Raw genomic sequence first — 18,661 nt, forward strand, 5'->3', positions numbered from 1 at the left:
ATAATTGTTGTTGTTGTATCATTGCCCAGGACGCGACCACTGCTTTTATTTCCATTCAACTTCCGATAGGCTTGCTTTCTAGTAGATGAAGTAGTATAAGCATCGGTGACTATGTCCTCTCCTCTGTCTTTCTGCTTTTGTTGTATCCTTCCAGATTCGATTAGGAGCTCCTTTTCAACATTAGAAATCGAAAAATATTTATCTTCTAGTCGATAAAGCATTTGAACTAAGTTGTCATAATCTGCTGGCAATCTTCTAATTAATTGGAAACATGTGAGCTTTTCTGGCATTTCAAAACCTGCGTCATGAATCTGTTTCCTTTTTTCATTTACTAACTTGCAGAAAATGCCAATAGTCTCCTTCTCTGGATCAAACTTCAATTCAAAGAATTCATCAATAAGTCCGGCTAACCGTGCTCGGGAGGTAGGTTCAAAGTTTTCCTTCAAAATAGTCCACGCTGTCTTTCCGTCCTCTGTGTCGGCTATCAGCGGTTGAAACTGCTCATCAATTCCTTGGAATATAGTAGAGTAACTTCTAGCTTTTCGCATTTCATAAGAGCGTAAGTCTCTGTCTGTTGCATCAGTTGGTAATGGCTTCTCTGTACCACCAACAAATTCCCAAGATCCTTTATCGATGAGTAACACTTTCATATTTACTTTCCAACTACTGTAATTGAAACTGTTTAGCTTTGTAAATCCCAATATGGAACTGCTGTCACTTTCGGCCATCTCCAATCTATCTAAACGGCCCCAGTAGCGTTATAATAAACTTGCTTCTAAAGACGACAAAAGCTTAACTAAGCTGGGCAGGCATGGCCCATAACCTTGCTGGCAGAGTTTAGTGCGTTGTGGAAAATGCCCAGCAAGCATAATGAAAAAGTCATCTTTTAACTAATCATAAATTTTATTAAGCAAGATAAATCATAACTTAACTTAAACATCATAAAGGAGAAACAATCCTCTCCATAACATGAATTCAATACATACAGTCATGAAATCAAAAGAAACAAAACTCCAAATCCAATCTTGATTTGTTATATATATATAAAGTAACACTTGCATAATGAGGGTACTTACACACTCAAAATTAATACTATGCAAATTCTGTCTTTGAATTATTTTTAAATGTTCGAACTCCCTCTTTCAGAGGTTTTTCGAACTCGTGATCTCTGACTCTTACTCGAACCTTGTTCATTGGAATCCATAGTCTGACAAATATCGATATCAATTGCGAGAGCTACAAAACAAGAATTGAAACATCCTGGTTTATAAAAAGAGAAATTAATATTTTAAATTCTTTTTTTTTTTTAAAAATGCGCTTTTTCGAATTACACTTATTAGAAATTATATCGTATTCTTAACAATATTTTCATTATTTATTTAGTGTTCAATTATATTTTCATTCGTTTATACCTTTGCATAATTTTAAATAAAAATATTATTTTGCAATTCACATGAGAGTCATCAGAATTCCGAAGAAGTGCAAAGAGCGAGCGATGCATAAGTAAAAGACATAAAAGAATGTAAAAGATGCAGGGCTGAAAACAACTGCGTTAGAATATTCGAATAGCACTTAATTAAAAGAACATCATTCATGTATTTTCAAAGTACAATTTTGTTTTTAATTGCCTATACAATCCAATGCAATTACAATTATTCTTAATATTAATTTTTTTATCCAAATATTTTATTTTCAAATCAAAACAGGAAACTAAAGATGAATGGGAAAAGGGCTGCAAGCGGCCTCAGGTGCGCAGATGTCTTATAAAGTTCAATTCAATGGACAAAACAAATAAACTTATTTCTGATATCATGCCTTTTACAGTTTTAAAAAAATTTCTGATTGTATGATATCCATCTCTACTCAGCAAATTACGTACCGTCATGTGGGGCTACTTTGTGCAGCGGGGGCTACTTTGTGCAAATTCGAATTTGGCACTTTTCAAGCGCTGCTATTCAGTATTATGTATTTTTCACGTTAAAAATGTGTGGAATTCGAAGATAGAAGTCTCCTCTATTACTACAAACATTTTTTCGAATTTTAAAGCAATCTCAGAGTGTGTTTTGTTTATCTAATGTCAACAACTTTCCGAGAACGTCGGACGTCGAAAAGTGTGCTTGCAAACTTTAGCTGTGAAATGCAAAGACGTTGATAAAACAATTGTCGTAAGTGCAAAATTTTTTATTTATATATTAATAAACAATTATATCATGTTAGCGTTAAAAAAATTTGAAAATTAATAACAAATAAGCGGAAAATGAAAAAAAAATGCACTGTGGGGCTACTTTGTGCAAAGTTTCATTCGTTTCTTTTTCTACAGAAAAATTGTCAGACGTTATAAAAAAAATACCTGGTTGCGAGAAACTACCGTGATTACACTTTAGAAAAGCTGCAACAATATTTGAAAGCAGTTGCTGGTGGTATGTCGAATGCAGAAGCTTCTCGAAAGTACAAAATCCACAGAAATACTATCTCCAATAAAATTCACAAGAAACACATGAAACGTGCTGGTAAATTATTATTTTTCTTCTACAAAGATTTTTCTAATGAATTAATCAAACAATTTAACACATAAAAATGTATTTTATAGGACATCAGGTGATTTTGACAGAAACTGAAGAGCAAGTTCTGTCATGTTCATTCAAGCATGTCATGTTCAAATTTATCAATACTATAAATGTTAATGAATATGCAATAATTATTATTTTTGAAATTTCATCCATTTCAATGTTCAAAAATGTATATGGTTTCCTTTTGTTTAAACTCAAATGTTCTGAAATAAACATTATTTTTAAGAAAAACTTCTTTATAAAAAATGGTTTTCTAACACTGAAAATTATTTTTAAACTAATATCTTGATGTTTTTGTTATTAAAAATGTCAGCAATTAACTTTTTTAACAATTTTAAATCAATATTTTACTTAAAACATGATTATTAAACTGAATTCCTATCGCTGCACAAAGTAGCCCCACTTGGGGGGGCTACTTTGTGCAAGGTATGTTTCGACTTATTATTTGTAAATATTACATGCAAATAATGTCAATATTGATCAAATTCACTCATCTGAGTCCAGTTATGAATATAATATCAATAAAATTTACTAAAGCTTGAATTAACATAGTTTTTTTACATGTCAATGCTCAAAAACTGCGAAATCCTGCACAAAGTAGCCCCACATGACGGTAGTTATAATTTATCCATTTCTTCTAATTCATATAATTATTCTGTATTTTTCTTCGGTAATAATAGTTCTCTGTGCAAAGCACAAAATAAACGGACCACTCTAAATAACTTTTGATCTAATAATCGGATCTTCACGTTCTAGGACTCAATCTTAATGGTTCGTAGGGGTGACCTCAAGTATGCTTGCAGACGATATTTTAAGTTACAAAATCAGACAGGAAAACGTACTTTCTCTTAATGAACATATCCTTTTTCTACGAATTAGAATTTTTGACCTTCAAAATATAGGGGTTTGCTGGGAACGTCCCAATTGTTTGGTCAGGAGAGCGATCCAAAGATTAGACCCCTTAATGTTAATTTTATTTTTAGTGTATTTCACCACATCACAAGAATTTTTAAAGTGAATTGAAAATTTTAGCACACAGTTATAAAATTCGTTTATCCAAAGAAAATTTTATGCAAAATATAGACTATAGTAAATATTTATTATATTTTTATTATTTTATTTAATAATAGTCGAAAAAATTTTGAATTGTAAGGGATACAATTTTTTCAACATCATCTAAAAAAGGCAATTTTAAGTGCAAAGTATAAAATTTTGATAAATTGGTCAAATAGTTAATGAGAAATCGAACTTTAAAAATACAAAGAATATACGATGTACGATTAAAATACGATGCAATCAATTTTGCTTCAAACGGAAATAAAAGTATGTTTATTCAAAGAAAGTACGTTTTTGTGTTTGATATCGTAACTTAAAATATCGTTTGCACTAATTAATTAACATATTGGAGGTCACCCCCTCTAGCCATTCGAAATTGAGTCTTAGAGCGTCAAGATCAGATCATTAGATTAAAAGTTATTCAGGGTGGTCCCTTCTTTTGCTCCCAAAACATCTATAATCATTCGTAAATTTGAGGCATTTTGTTACGTTTGTAAAGGACACTGTCGAAATTGCAACAAAAGAAAGTTTTAAGCCTTTATCTGCAAGTCGTACGCTTTTAAACAATCTTAATCTGATTACTGTTGGAAACGACATAATCCGTAAAATCACTCGCTTGCACAATAGTTTACTTTTATATTAGTATTCATTTAACTCTTTGATAAATGAATTACTCCACTTTCATAACGGGGTAGGGAAATCCGATTATACTGACGAACAGTCAACAAAATTTGAAGCTAATATTCCTCAATAAGACAATTTTAAGATTTAAGCCAGCAGAAAGAAACCATGACTTTTAGAATAATGAAAAGCACACTAAGGTGATTCTGATTTAACAATCTCTATGAAGAGTGCTAACATTTCCATCTGAGTCAGACAATACCAATTACAATTTCTTTTATTTTCAAGGGCGTTAGAGATGGACAAAGCGTTGTTCTTGTGCTCGGTCAGTAATTTCTTGATCTGGCTGGGCAGGTTGACACCTTCTTCACTCATGTGCAAAGAGAAATGACCTTACTTACGAATTTGACCATTTCGGTTACCTTGACAGCCCTTATTTGTTTTTTTTATTTTGACTAGAAATTTTTTGTGTCTCAATTATTCATGGAATCACTCATTCTAGTATTTTTCTTAGTCAAAACATGATATGCTACGCAGTCGAACAATTGCAAGCTTAAGTGATTAAAAAAAAAAAAAAAAAAAAAAAAAGACAACGTACAAGATTCACTTCACAAAAAGAGAACTAACATATATTTCATCATTTAAAATTAAAGAAACTATAGAAAAGAAAGTTAAATTAAATTTACACGAGTTTTATATGAAATTGTTGGTGTTGTTACTTATGCCAATTACTACCACCGGTAAGCCTGCTTGTGAATCAAACGAATTTTTAGGCGATTTTCAAGCGAAGGCAGAGAGTGCATTTCTTGTTTCTTCAGTGGTGCTATTTATGGTCAAGAATACGAGTTCAGTCACACACACACACACTTCACAGCCCGTTTTACAAAAAGGATCCAATTGTACTTCATTCTTTAATTTAAGAATTGTAATTTCGACCTGAACCTGAGAACGATCATTCTCCAATTCAGTACCCTCAGAGGTATTGATTTGTTATGGGACTTTGAGACTCCACCAGATTTAACGTGCACCAGTCACCATTTAATGCACGGGGATTCTTTGGCAATCGGGATTCAAACTCACGTCCTCGCGAACACGAGTCCAACATCTGACCAACCAGACTATTCCGCCCCTTTATATTAAATGAATTAAGGCTTTAAGAACATGCATAGAATTAAGCTAGATAATTATCACTTACCATTTTTTTCGAGATGATATTGCTGACCATTGTTCCTCAAATCCTATAACATCTTTTGTTTCCTTTTTACAGACTTTATTTCGAGTTATATTTATATATATGTATATTTTTTATACTTTATTCCATGTTCTATATTTCAATTCTCCCTCAACACTTCAGCAATCCTTTTTAAGATAGCTTCGAAAATCTACCCTTTAAAAGTTAAAAGGAACCAATAATCTTAAATTACAAATAAAGACCCAATCAAAAGTTAAAATTTTTCAACCAAACCTAAATTAAAAAGGTGTGCTCAATGATCCATCCACATATACAACACACTGTTACTCAAAAATTATCTGAAACCAATTAACTTGCTTACGGTGTATCATATAGTACCATCACATGTGGTCCATATGTTGTACCAGCCGTAGGCTTACGGTGTATCAAACAGTACCATCACATGTGGTCCATATGTTGTACCAGCCGTAGGCTTACGGTGTATCATATAGTACCATCACATGTGGACCATATGTTGTACCAGCAGTAAGCAAAAGGTTAATTATAACTTTTTTCCAATATCGGGAGAAAATGGACATTAAACATAAAAAGGAGTCAGTAAGGGAGCATTCACACTGAATGAGATTGCATAGATTTCCCTAGTGCGATGGATCTTATATGTAAGATAAATTGCTAGCACATGCGTTAATCGAACTAACGTACATACGTAGACAGTGTGAATGCTCCATAGATCATATTCTCATCAGTTGTTAACATAAAATAAGTTAGGACAGGAAATACATTAGATCTGATCTCTCTAAGTATAAGAAAAAATACAATAAATTAACAGCCAAATTAAATTAAATAAATTAAATTTAAATATAAATTATGTTAGGATATAATTAAATATAACGTAACAGATAACACGATATTGATATTCATCTTTAAATCCCAAAAGGACAAATACAATTTTAAAATGTAGATATGCGACTCTGAAACATTATTTTTCATTTGATTAATTGGAACTTTACAAGGTTCTGAAATTTCAAATATTATTTTTTTTCCAATACAGGATGGCAACAATTAGGAGGCAAATAACAATATTTAAATGAAATAAAAATATTCAAAACTACATTTTTTAATAAACTTAAAAAGGAAAAAAAAATCCATTTTTTGCACATCATAAACGAAAAACATAGGGCAAATCATTTTTGAAAGACGTGTATGGAATTTCATGAGGGGTGACCGATGTTAATCCTGCTTTTCATTTAAAGTGTGAATTATTTTCTCCTTCAGTTTACTTAAAAAGAGTAGTTTTTAAGCTTTGTATGCAATTTAATTACTTTCAATATTTTAGTTTTTTTCTCAGAGAAAGTGCTCGTCTTTGTGTGGGATTTCGTACTTTAAAATATCGTCTGTACTAGATTATTAACATTCTTAAGATTATGCTCTTGAACCATTAAGATTAGATTCTAGTACGCGAAAATCTGATCATTACTTCAAAATTAAGTTATAAAAAGTGTTCACTTTTTCATTCAGTGCAGCAAAACAGTAATCAAGAAATAAGTGAGCAGATAAGCGAACCACTCTTAAAAATTTTTGATCTAATGATCTTCACGCTCGTATTTTTCAGTAAAAAGAGTCATATTTTTAAATTTTGATTTTTCAGAAACTATTCAACCGATTTCGCTCAAATTTCGTATTCTGCCATGTAAAATTATATTCTTTTAAATAATGTAAAAATTTTATACCTTACAATTCAAAAATCTTTTGGCTGTTATTAAATAAAACAATAAATATTTACTAAAAGTTATTTTTTGCATGGGAATATCCTTCAATAAATGAATTTTATAGTTGTAAGCAAAAGTTTTTCAATTCGCTTAAAAATTTCTCACGATATGGTGAAATGCGCAGAAAATAAAATTAACATTTAGGATCCAAACTTTGGACCGCTCTCCTAACTAAACTATTGTGAGCATATTTCCCAGATTACGGCTACCCCCTATATTTTGGTCGAAAAAAAATTTATGTTTATTCAAACAAAGTGCGCTTTTGTGTGATAAGCTTAAAATATTGTCTGAAATCGTAGTCTTAAAATATCGTAATTAGCATATTTGAGGTCAACCATTTAGGATTGAGTGAAGATCGGATTATAGAATGAAAAGTTATTTAGGATGATCATTTTTTTTCTCCTTTTTACGCACTGTATAACATTATAATTAACAATTAATGTACTATATATAATTAGTATTAAATTGAATTAATATTCATCTATATTTGGAAGTAACATAAAATTATTCTTGCGCAATAAATTTAATACAAATTTATTAATTAGCTAAATGTACTTAATAGAGCAAATTTTATTTCTTACTTTCTTCAATAAAGCTAAAAAAAAGGGAAAAAGAATGTAAAATGGCCAAAAAAAAAAAGAAAAAAGTATTAAATAACTTTGAGCAAAAGTTTTTAAATAGAATTATGTGATACAACGTAATTTTAATAACAAAATAAATTATTTTTGGAGATAACAAGCATTGTTCCACTTAATAGTGAACCTCCTAAAGAACAGAACATCATAAAGATATCGAGTTGAGTTATTAATGTTCAGAGGGTTCTTAATACTGAAGTACTTATCACGTATATGGTTGCAAGAAGACATTATTTAAAAACCAACTTCTCCACAAATAGAAGGGTGCAAATTCAGAAAAGTGTTTAAAAAAAAAAGAAGATTAAATAATTTTGAGCTGTATTTTCGGGGAACTTAAAAAATTAAAGGTGGTAAATTACTGTAAAAAACAAACTACCCTTCGCCTTTTTTTAACGAGAAAAAACAACAAAATGTTTTTTTTTCTTTCATTAAAAAAAAATCCGATATTGCAATCACCGCACTATCTTCCCCCGCACAAACGATCCGGGCAATTAACCATGATCAACTTTCGACTCATTCCCCGACGGGGCGAGGTTTCCGTCGGGGGTTGTGGAAGAGGGGGCTAACATTATAATTTAAATCACTCCAGGAATAAAATCAGAGCGGGATAGTTGTCGTTAAGATCGCCACTCTAACCGCACGACTTAGTGGAAAAGGGAAAATGTAGTATACAAAGGGGAAAAAAGGGAATGGGGGAAATCGAAGGGAAAAAAACACAGTAAAAGAGAACAAAAAGGGAAAAAAATTTGGGATTTGGGTAGGGAAGGCTCTGCTATATCGATTGCTTGCTTGCGTGCTTTATCGATATATTTAAGGAAACTCAGATAAAAACAAAAACGAATCAACTAAATATATTTATACAAGCTTTAAAACGAATATTTGCAATTTTAGATACAAGACAAATGAAAATTTTTATTCCATTTGTCATTAATTAAATAATTCTATTTCGGAAGTAGTTCTGTTGAAAAAAAAACGAGTTTCTTTGAAGAGGTTCGTGATTGTTGTTGTTGTTCATTTACGTCGCACTAGAGCTGCACAATGGGCTTTTGGCGACGGTCTGGGAAACATCCCTGAGGATGATCCGAAGACATGACATCACAATTTTGATCCTCTGCAGAGGGGATGGCACCCCCGCTTTGGTAGCCCGACGATCTGCACGCGAAGTCGAGCACTTAACGGTAGGACAGTTTAACGAGGACCGATACCGCACACCCTCGGACCCTACGCAGGCTGATCAAAGTGGTCACCCACCCGCACACTGACCGTAGCCAGTGATGCTTGACTTCGGTGATCTGCTGGGAACCGTGTCTTAACGATCAGTCCACTGCGGAACCGTGATTGTTGTAATAGATGAATATCAATTCTAATTATTATTCAATTTTATGGTGTCATATAATTATTAAACATGTCATAAATAATTAATATTTTACATTTTTTATTCTTATTTTTTTTCATTATGATTTTAATTTTGTTACTTTCTCTCAGTCTTTCAGCGCCAGAAACAAGGTAAAATTGAAGAAAATTGGCAACAACTTTTAAAATTCATCTCGGGAATTGTTACAATATTAAAAAGTGGGCTTTTTATTGTTTCTCTGATACTCCAATCGTCTTTATGGGGCGTGACTAAATATTTTGAGAACCTTTACTTTAATATTATTTTTATTTTTATTATGCAAATCCATTCTCTTTCTATAAACTATTAGTGTTGCGGGTCATTGGAAACTCCTGTTCTAACAATTCTTATAAGCAAAATACCCAACACCGCAACATTTCTTTAACCTGATCTAATCTAATATCATTGGGAACTCCTGCTCTAAAAATTTTTATTAAATAAATACTCAACACCGCAACAATTCTTTAACCTGATATAATCTAATATCATTGGGAACTCCTGTTCTAACAATTCTTACATCAAAATGCCCAACACTGCAGCAATTCCTTAACCTAATCTTTTCAATTCGTACTTGTGGCTAGACATACATATGAAAGCCTGAGTGCTGATTACAAAGTACGATTTATATCCCTGTAATAGAGATATAAGCCGTACTTTTAAAGCCGAAAAACAGAAAGCACGTTACAGCAGTTACAGATTACGGTTTAGCAAAATCATTAGAATACATCCAGGGTTATTGTAGGATTCAAACCTGCTGTCTCCAAGCTAAAGAGCGTTTGGTAAGTGAGACTTCTCAGGCAAAGAGGCCCCTAATCTTTTCATAGCATGCCGAATTCATTATTAAGTTTTCGTTTTCATTATTATTCGTAATAAAATTATCTTTAAATTAAAAATTTATGTTTTCAAATGGCAATGTAAAGAAAAATAGAACGAGAAATCCCGGATCCTTCCCTATTTTCCTTTCAGGAGCGATAAGCAGCAAAAATATTCGGAATAAAAAGTCACGCTCTCCCTTCAACCCTTTTATTTACACCCATCAATGGTGACCCGCGTACTAACAATTTGAATCTTCTGCTATTACAGAAATAATACCTCTCCTATTATAATATTGTCAATTAATGATAAGGCAGATGATATTAGAACGAAACTAAGTTAATTAGAAAGATTCAGATGGATTTGAAATGTAAATTCTGGTTGGTATGACATGAAAGAGAAACGTGCTCTCTTCACGCTAGAGGGGAGATGGCAGTTCCTGTTATGCAAGAAATTATCGAAGAATAATAATCAAGCAGATGAGCAGGTGTCAGTCTATGAATTATGTCTCGGAAAACGACGCGTACCCAAGAGAACAATCGCAAGGAATTTCTTTTTGCTGATTTCTTGAAGTCATGAAGGTGATGTATTGTCGGTAGTATTTGGAAATGTTACTAACGCTCAGAGAAGTAATTAAATCGAAGCGTCATTCTGGATCAGTCTGCGTAGGGACCGAGGGTGTGCGGTATTGGTCTTCGTTAAACTGTGCCACCGTAAAGTGCTCGACTTCGCGTGCAGGTCGTTGGGCTACCGAAGCGGGGGTGCCATCCCCTCTGCAGAGGATCAAAATTGTGATGGCATGTCTTTGGATCATCCTCAGTGATGTTTCCTAGACCGTCACCAATAGCCCATTGTGCAGCTCTAGTGCAACGTAAATCATCATCAACAACAACAAAGAAGCGTCATTCAAAAAACTATTCAATTCCGAACCGCCTTTCTTAAGGAGTTGACCTGTTGCACGAACACACTTGACTACACACAGCTATGACAATGAAGGAATAATAATTGACAATAAAGGAATAGTAAACTCAAATTTAACCCGCCATAATGTCCGGATCTGTCTTCAAGTGACTTTCACAGCTCTTTATAATCTCAAAAAAATACACTGAGGACATAAATTTCAAACCAAAGACGTAGTCAAAATTGTGAGTGGCCAACTGATCCAAACAGAAACCGCTTTCACAGTTCTTTATAATCTGAAAAAAGCACACTGAGGGCATAAATTTCGAACCGAAGACTTAGTCAAAAGTGTGAGTGGCCAACTGATCCAAACAGAAACCGCTTTCACAGTTCTTTATAATCTCAAAAAAGCACACTGAGGACATAAATTTCAAACCAAAGACGTAGTCAAAAGTGTGAGTGGCCAACTGATCCAAACAGATACCGCTTTCACAGTCCTTTATAATCTGAAAAAAGCACACTGAGGGCATAAATTTCGAACCGAAGACTTAGTCAAAAGTGTGAGTGGCCAACTGATCCAAACAGAAACCGCTTTCACAGTTCTTTATAATCTCAATTTCGAATCGAAGACTTAGGAATTTCACATGAGTGAAAGTCAAAAGTAATTTCCTTAACATTTATAGACAATATTTTTCAGTTTCATTAAATAAGTAGCAGAAAATGGCATCCAATTGATTATTTAACTATACTTAATACATATCAAAACGAACCTTAATTTTCTCCTCAGTATACCAAATACTTTAATAACAGTTTTCATTTCCATTATATAAAAGAGATATTAAAATTCCCGTTTAATTAAAAGTTTTATTTTCCAAATGGCAAGAGAAAAGCGATCGAAAAAGGATGCTAATTTAATTTTTGCTCCAACAGAAGTTATATACCGTAATCACTTTTCAGTAAAGAAACCAGTACAAGCGGCGGATAAAACTCCTTCATTATCTTTCAGGCTCTCTTCTAGATCATACCCTATCTTCTTTTCAGGAACCACTAAATAAAAATAAAATTCGGGAAAAGGGGGAAGAGGGTATAACCGGGTGGGATGAGATGGAGCTGCCGGGAGAAAAACACATACGCACACATCTAGGCATACATAGATATATATAGCGCCACTTTGACAAATTCTTTTTCAGGTTCTTCCAATTCAAATCTTGCGCGCAAGAATCCCTTTCTCTCGAAAAAATTCCCTTTTCTTCGATCGATAAGGGAGAAAGGGGAGCAATAAGGGGAGTGAAGGGATGGTTGAAGGGGAAAAAAAAAGAAAATGGGGATGGGGTGATATTTTGAAGCGTCGTGTGTATTTTTTCTCGTCAAGAAATTTATGTCAAAAACTCAAAGGCATATTTTTTTCCTGCATTTCGCTCTCTTTTTCCATGAGTTTTCTTTTCTCTAACTGCCGTTGGCATCATAGGAAAAGAGCGAATGTGGTCTTCTTAGTTTAGGATTTCAGACCTAGGCGGCGCTTTCAAAATGTCACTTTTTTGTTTGCATACATTTGATATTTTGCAATTTTTCTGTAACGATTTGTCAGGAGTTTTTGTTTACTGTTACAAGAGCGACAGAAGTGTTTAAGACAAATTTTTGTTTGAAAAAGTACTTTTGCCGCTAGATGGCGCTTTTTCTGCGAAATGCTTTGCTCTTATAAATGCAATTGAAAAAGTTTATGATTCTTTTTTCAACGGAAGATTAAGTTTTTTTTTTTTTTTTTTTCTGGCTGAATGGCTTATGTTATTGTTAGAACAGAAAGTATTTTAAACTTAAAAATACTTCTAGATAAACTGACAATTAAAATTATTATAAAATTAAATGTTTTCAGTTCCAGGTCAAATATAAAATTAATGTTTTTAGTATAGAGCAATCATTCTATTTCGGGGAAACAAATGCAGGAGAGAAACTTGCGAAGTAATATTTCGGGAGAAAAGAAACAGGAAAAAAAGGATGAAACCTTTTAACCTCTATAGAATAGTGGTACATTTTTTTCTCACCAAAAACAGCCTTCTTAGAACCTTAGAAATATTAAAGCTAGTGACTAGTTTTTCACCAAACTGCTTAAACCATTATAAAATTAATTCTGAAGTTTTCACGGTAATAAGCGCAAAGCTGTAAAAAGTGGAAGTTCCAGCAGCTCCAGAATACTTTTAGCTGTAGAGAAATAATCATACAAAAAATATGTGTTCTTAAAATTTTGTTAGCCCTTAATACAGCACAGCATAAAGAAAATTTATAATTACACATACATAGTAGACCTGAAAATAACCACTCGTCACGTGACGAATCAACAAGAAAAAGTTGCGGCTTAAATTAAATAAATAACCGGTCGTTTCAGAATCATCAAAATGTGGTAAAAACAATTCATGTGGAAAAATAGTTCTTCGACAATTCACATTTATCGGAGTTCTAATCTATACATTAAATGTATTTTGCCTCCCCAAATATTTTTAAATAAAAATCCTTAAAACTAAATTTTGTCATAGATGTATACTATTTCTATTCTTGAATTAACTTTTTAAAGCAGCAGATTATTTCTGATATGCATTTAAAAAAAAAAATCTAATCCAAGCAAAAAGTGGTCATTAAATGTAGAAGACCTATCGATATCGGTCACCGATTCATTATATATTTTTTTAATTTTAAATTATAACCATCGTTGAACAACCGAGCCAATTTTATGGGTTTACGACTACTAATGTTCAACTCCGTAGCCTTGTAATTTTGAACCCAATCCAGAAGGCAAGGGAACTCCTGGATCAAGTATTGGGAGAAATTTACCTTCGTGGAGGGCTTTTTGATGGAGCTGAAAATTTAAATTTTCAGGTCTAATACATAGGCTACTTTGTGTGCTCATTGCAAAGCAAGCTTATTAGCCCTTGTCAAAATGAATAACAGGCTTCACAAAAATGCACCCAGTGTTCCGCCGGGATTAGAACCTCCAACCTCCACGCTACATAGCGTTTGGTACATTGGTGAGTCCCCTCGGAAAAGTATTAGAACATAGCTCAAATCTCAATGCGCTGCCCCGAAGTAGCACAAACTGATCATAGCTCAAATCTCAATGCGCTGCCCCGAAGTAGCACTAACTGATCATAGCTCAAATCTCAATGCGCTGCCCCGAAATAGCACTAACTGATCATAGCTCAAATCTCAATGCGCTGCCCCGAAGTAGCACTAACTGATCATAGCTCAAATCTCAATGCGCTGCCCCGAAATAGCACTAACTGATCATAGCTCAAATCTCAATGCGCTGCCCCGAAGTAGCACTAACTGATCATAGCTCAAATCTCAATGCGCTGCCCCGAAGTAGCACTAACTGATCATAGCTCAAATCTCAATGCGCTGCCCCGAAGTAGCACTAACTGATCATAGCTCAAATCTCAATGCGCTGCCCCGAAGTAGCACTAACTGATCATAGCTCAAATCTCAATGCGCTGCCGCGAAGTAGTACTAACTGATTCGTCGAATTTTGAGACAAATAATGTGGAAAAGTGGGAACAGATTTGAGAGGGAGAGATGCCAAGTACCGAATGGTAAAGTCATGAGGGGGGAACCAGTCTGTTGAACATATGATGAAATCGATAGGAAATTAAACATAATTGAGATTAACAGAATATAAATAATATTTACAGAGGTCAGAATAATATTAACATTTACCCAGGTGTAATAAAATAGAAAGTAATTGAGAAAATATATTCAACTATTTACATATTTACACGAGATTGATAAAAATCTGTCAAAAAAAAAAAAAAAAAAAGAAAAGAAAAGGTTATATAAGCGATGGATAGTATGGCAACTACTTTATCTGTGACTCGCTCGGCAAGCATTCAGAGTAGACCTTTTTGTATTCGTATTTATGCCGGGATTAATCAAATGTTGTCAGAATGTTGGAAAAATTATAAAAAAATTCTTAAAGCTTCAGATTTTAATAGCCTACCAATCTATAAGATATTTTGCAAAATGTGTCGCTATTGGCAGTCTAATATCACACCATTTTTAAAAGCACCAATTTTACTAATACCTAGCACCTGCCATCACACTTATTCCAGAAACATTGTAAACCATTAAAAATATAAATTTATTTGTTTCTTAATGTTTAGCAACCACTATTCATAAACAACATAGAGTTAAAGCATGCGTAGTAAATTTCTCAACCAACGGTCGCAGATGCTGCCTAAGTATTTTCAATATAAAATAGGAGAAAAATATATTAGCAATAAGTCTGATACTTTGGCAGACTTATTGCTAATCAAGTAGTTATTCTTTTTAAAAGAAACTACTTTTTCAAAGTATGCAAATTTTCTACAAATTTAACTACCGCTAAAAGTAAATTCCAAACCATTATTTAAAATATATCACATCTGAAGAAATTAAAAAAAAGTAAGAAAAACTTAGAGGCACTTATAGGTTAATAATAAAAGATTTATAGAAATTTGTTTATAAAGCTATTGCTTGATTTTTTTTTAAAATAAACAACTTAATATTGCAATAACTTAAACATGGTGCAAGTTTCATGATTACCAATTACTGCAGAATTTCCGTAATTTCAGAAAATAATTTTTCAAGCTGTAGCAAAGGTAAATGTTCTTTTATAAATTAATTGTATTTAAAGTTTATTGTCACCTACTAGAGATAAATAATTTAATTAAATAGATCAGAGGTCAAATTATCAGATGGTTACGTTCCTAGATTCGTTTTATAATTTTTTTATCTGATTTATAACCTGCTGCTTCAGTTCATTACCATTGAAAAAAAATGCTTTTCTCAAATTTCAAACATAAATTAATTCTAATAAAACTTTTTAAACATAACTAATAAAAATTTCTAAGCATAAATTGGCCGCCATTTTTCATACTTAAAATGGTGCTGCAATCTCTAGACATGATCCTTCCTTATAAATCACTTTATAATTATTAATAATTTTGCAATTCATTGTTAATCATTGAATCAAATATATGGCACAATAAACCTTTCGGCTCCAAAAATTAAGAATAAAACATAGCACATTATTTTAATTCGTTCTGTATGAATAATTTTGAAAACAAAAAGAACATAAACTGAACCGTTTCATAAAATCAAACCCAAGCTATATTCCTTCCCAGAACTCAATCAAACGTATGTTCATTAAAAACAAATAAAAGCCCCCACTCAATAAGAAATGAAGTAAAACTACCATATAGCTTTAAATCCTACATAACTCCCTCGTATATCATTGGTGACTGATAAATAATCTCTTATTTTCATTGGGTGAGAGTTATTCCTCTCTACTTAATGATTCCCGAGAAGAGTCCTGCTTTTAAACAAAAGAAAGTGATTTGCTTAAAGGACAATATTTCCTTGCTTTTTCCTGCCTCATTGTAAATGGAGGACAAAACGTTATTCAAATAAAAATCCCTTTAAAACAAATAGGGATTTCTAGGATTGGCAGACCGCCATAAGCAATCCAAGGCACTTTAGAATACTTGACCGCAAAAATTGGGGTAAAAGAAAAGAAATTTTATTCTGAATAGAAGTGAAGTAAGTTATTGTTCGCATTTTCATGAGGAAAAACATAAATTTTATCTTTTTATACTTGACTGCATCAAAAAAAATATTATCATAGAAATTCTAAAGTTCAAATTTTATTTAGTAAAATTCAATACATTGTTTTTTTTTACACATTCTATTTTATGCATAGCATTGCAGGGAATCGGGCAATTTTAAATATGTATTCAGGGGCGAATGATTAACTTTGATTATTTTTAATACATAAGAACTCCCAATTAACTTGAAAGGATTTAATTTTCAATCTGAAAGAAAAGGTTTTTAGTTACCAAAATTAAAGCCTTTTATGAATACAGGAATTTACATAATTTATCAGGACGTTGGTGAAACAAAATTTATAAAGTTGAAGAGAATGAGATTGCATACTTGCTGTTTAGATGCAACTAAACCAACACACAAGGTTTTCGAAGACAGACTAAATAATTACAGAGCAAGAAGACGTTCAAAACTTCCATGGCTGGACATCATTAACGAGGATTTCAAAATCATTAGTATATTTAACTGACAAAATCTGGCAACAAAGAAAATTACAAGGAGAAATGATCTGGAGAAACCAAAGCTCAGCAAGATCTGTTGTGTCAGAACTGATGATCACTAGTCCGTATACATTTTCTTCGTTTAACATACGTGGCTCTATTACAGTTAATAAAGTGAATTTAAATGAAGAATTACAATATAGAAAATGAGCAATGTCACAACCATATTAAAATAGGCTATTTTGTGACAAAAGCACAGACCAAAACATTGAACTGAAAATCAAATAACAAAAAACAACAAACAGAGGTTGGTCAAAATTATGGAAACACTTCAATATTAACTCTATGTAAACTATTTTTCATTAGGCAGCAAATCTTTTAAAAGATATTACACGGCAAAACTGTCTGTACATTTTAAAAGATCGGTGCTTGAAATTTTTAGAAATAATATCTTTTTTACCCATGCAAAACTTGTATAGACCAAAACTAGGCGAGGAAGTTATTAACTTTTTTATAGTTTCAGTTATAGTTTGAAGTCCTTCTACAGAGTTGCAGTATTTATATAAGAATGCTATTTTAATTATAATGGTTATGAAAAAGAAAAAAATAAACTTTTTTACTTCTTATGCTCATTTTGGCTGATGTAAATCTTTGCATGGGCCAAAGGGACACAATTTCTGAAAGCTTCAAGCCGGATCTTTTAAATTTCGCCATGTGAAATCTTCCAAGATATGTGCTGCTCTACATAAAAGTGTTTACCTATATTTGTCCACTCCTTATATCATTCTTTCACATCGATTTCTGGTCTGGAGGACCAATGATGTTTATTTTATGGTAGTTTGAGTCACAGTTTAGTGATGTCGGATCAACAGGCATCATTAATTTTGATACACATTTAAACAATAGTAAAAGTCAATTTATAAATCTTAAAATAATTAAATGTTCAGTTTTAAATTTATTCAATACCCTTCAGAGCATAATTTTGTTGCTTTACATTTTTAAGGGAAAAAAAAAATCAGGAGAAATTCCAAGAAAAAGTTCTTCTTTTTTCTTCCTCCAGGAGAAATTCTAAAAAATATGAAACACTGTTTCTCTTAATTCTAACAAAGTGACCTCCTTATTTTCCAACTTTTTTTTAAAAGATATAGTATTGTCTAATGATGGTCCGTCATCAAAGACTTTTAAAGTAAAATAAATAAATAAATAAAATAAAAAAGCCTCAAGAAAATTAAATTAAAAAATTTGACTTAAAATCCAAGATGACAGTGAGAAAGCCAAAACGTCTACGAACTGTCCGTTTCCGAGTGATTGCAACCCTAATCTCTGTTACTTTTTTTTAAACCTAATTTAACCAACATCTCTTACCAAAATAGAAGGCCTCCGCAAGGTTTACCATAAACGAGAAACCCGACTCTTTAACAGTTCGAACGTAGTGACATCTTTCGGATTTTTACCTCATTGCTCAGTTTGGTAGGCAGAAAGTAGTGACATATTTCTTATTTTCTCCCCACTACGCAGTTTATGTTCGTTACGTCGACTACTAAATCCGACTCCTTAGTAGTTCGAACGTAGTGACATCTTTCGGATTTTTACTTCATTGCTCAGTTTGGTAGGCAGAAAGTAGTGGCATATTTCTTATTTTCT

This window comes from Parasteatoda tepidariorum, chromosome 9 (genome assembly GCF_982258835.1).
Source record: "Parasteatoda tepidariorum strain Cologne lab strain chromosome 9, Ptep-v5.0, whole genome shotgun sequence".
NCBI classification, from domain to species: domain Eukaryota; kingdom Metazoa; phylum Arthropoda; class Arachnida; order Araneae; family Theridiidae; genus Parasteatoda; species Parasteatoda tepidariorum.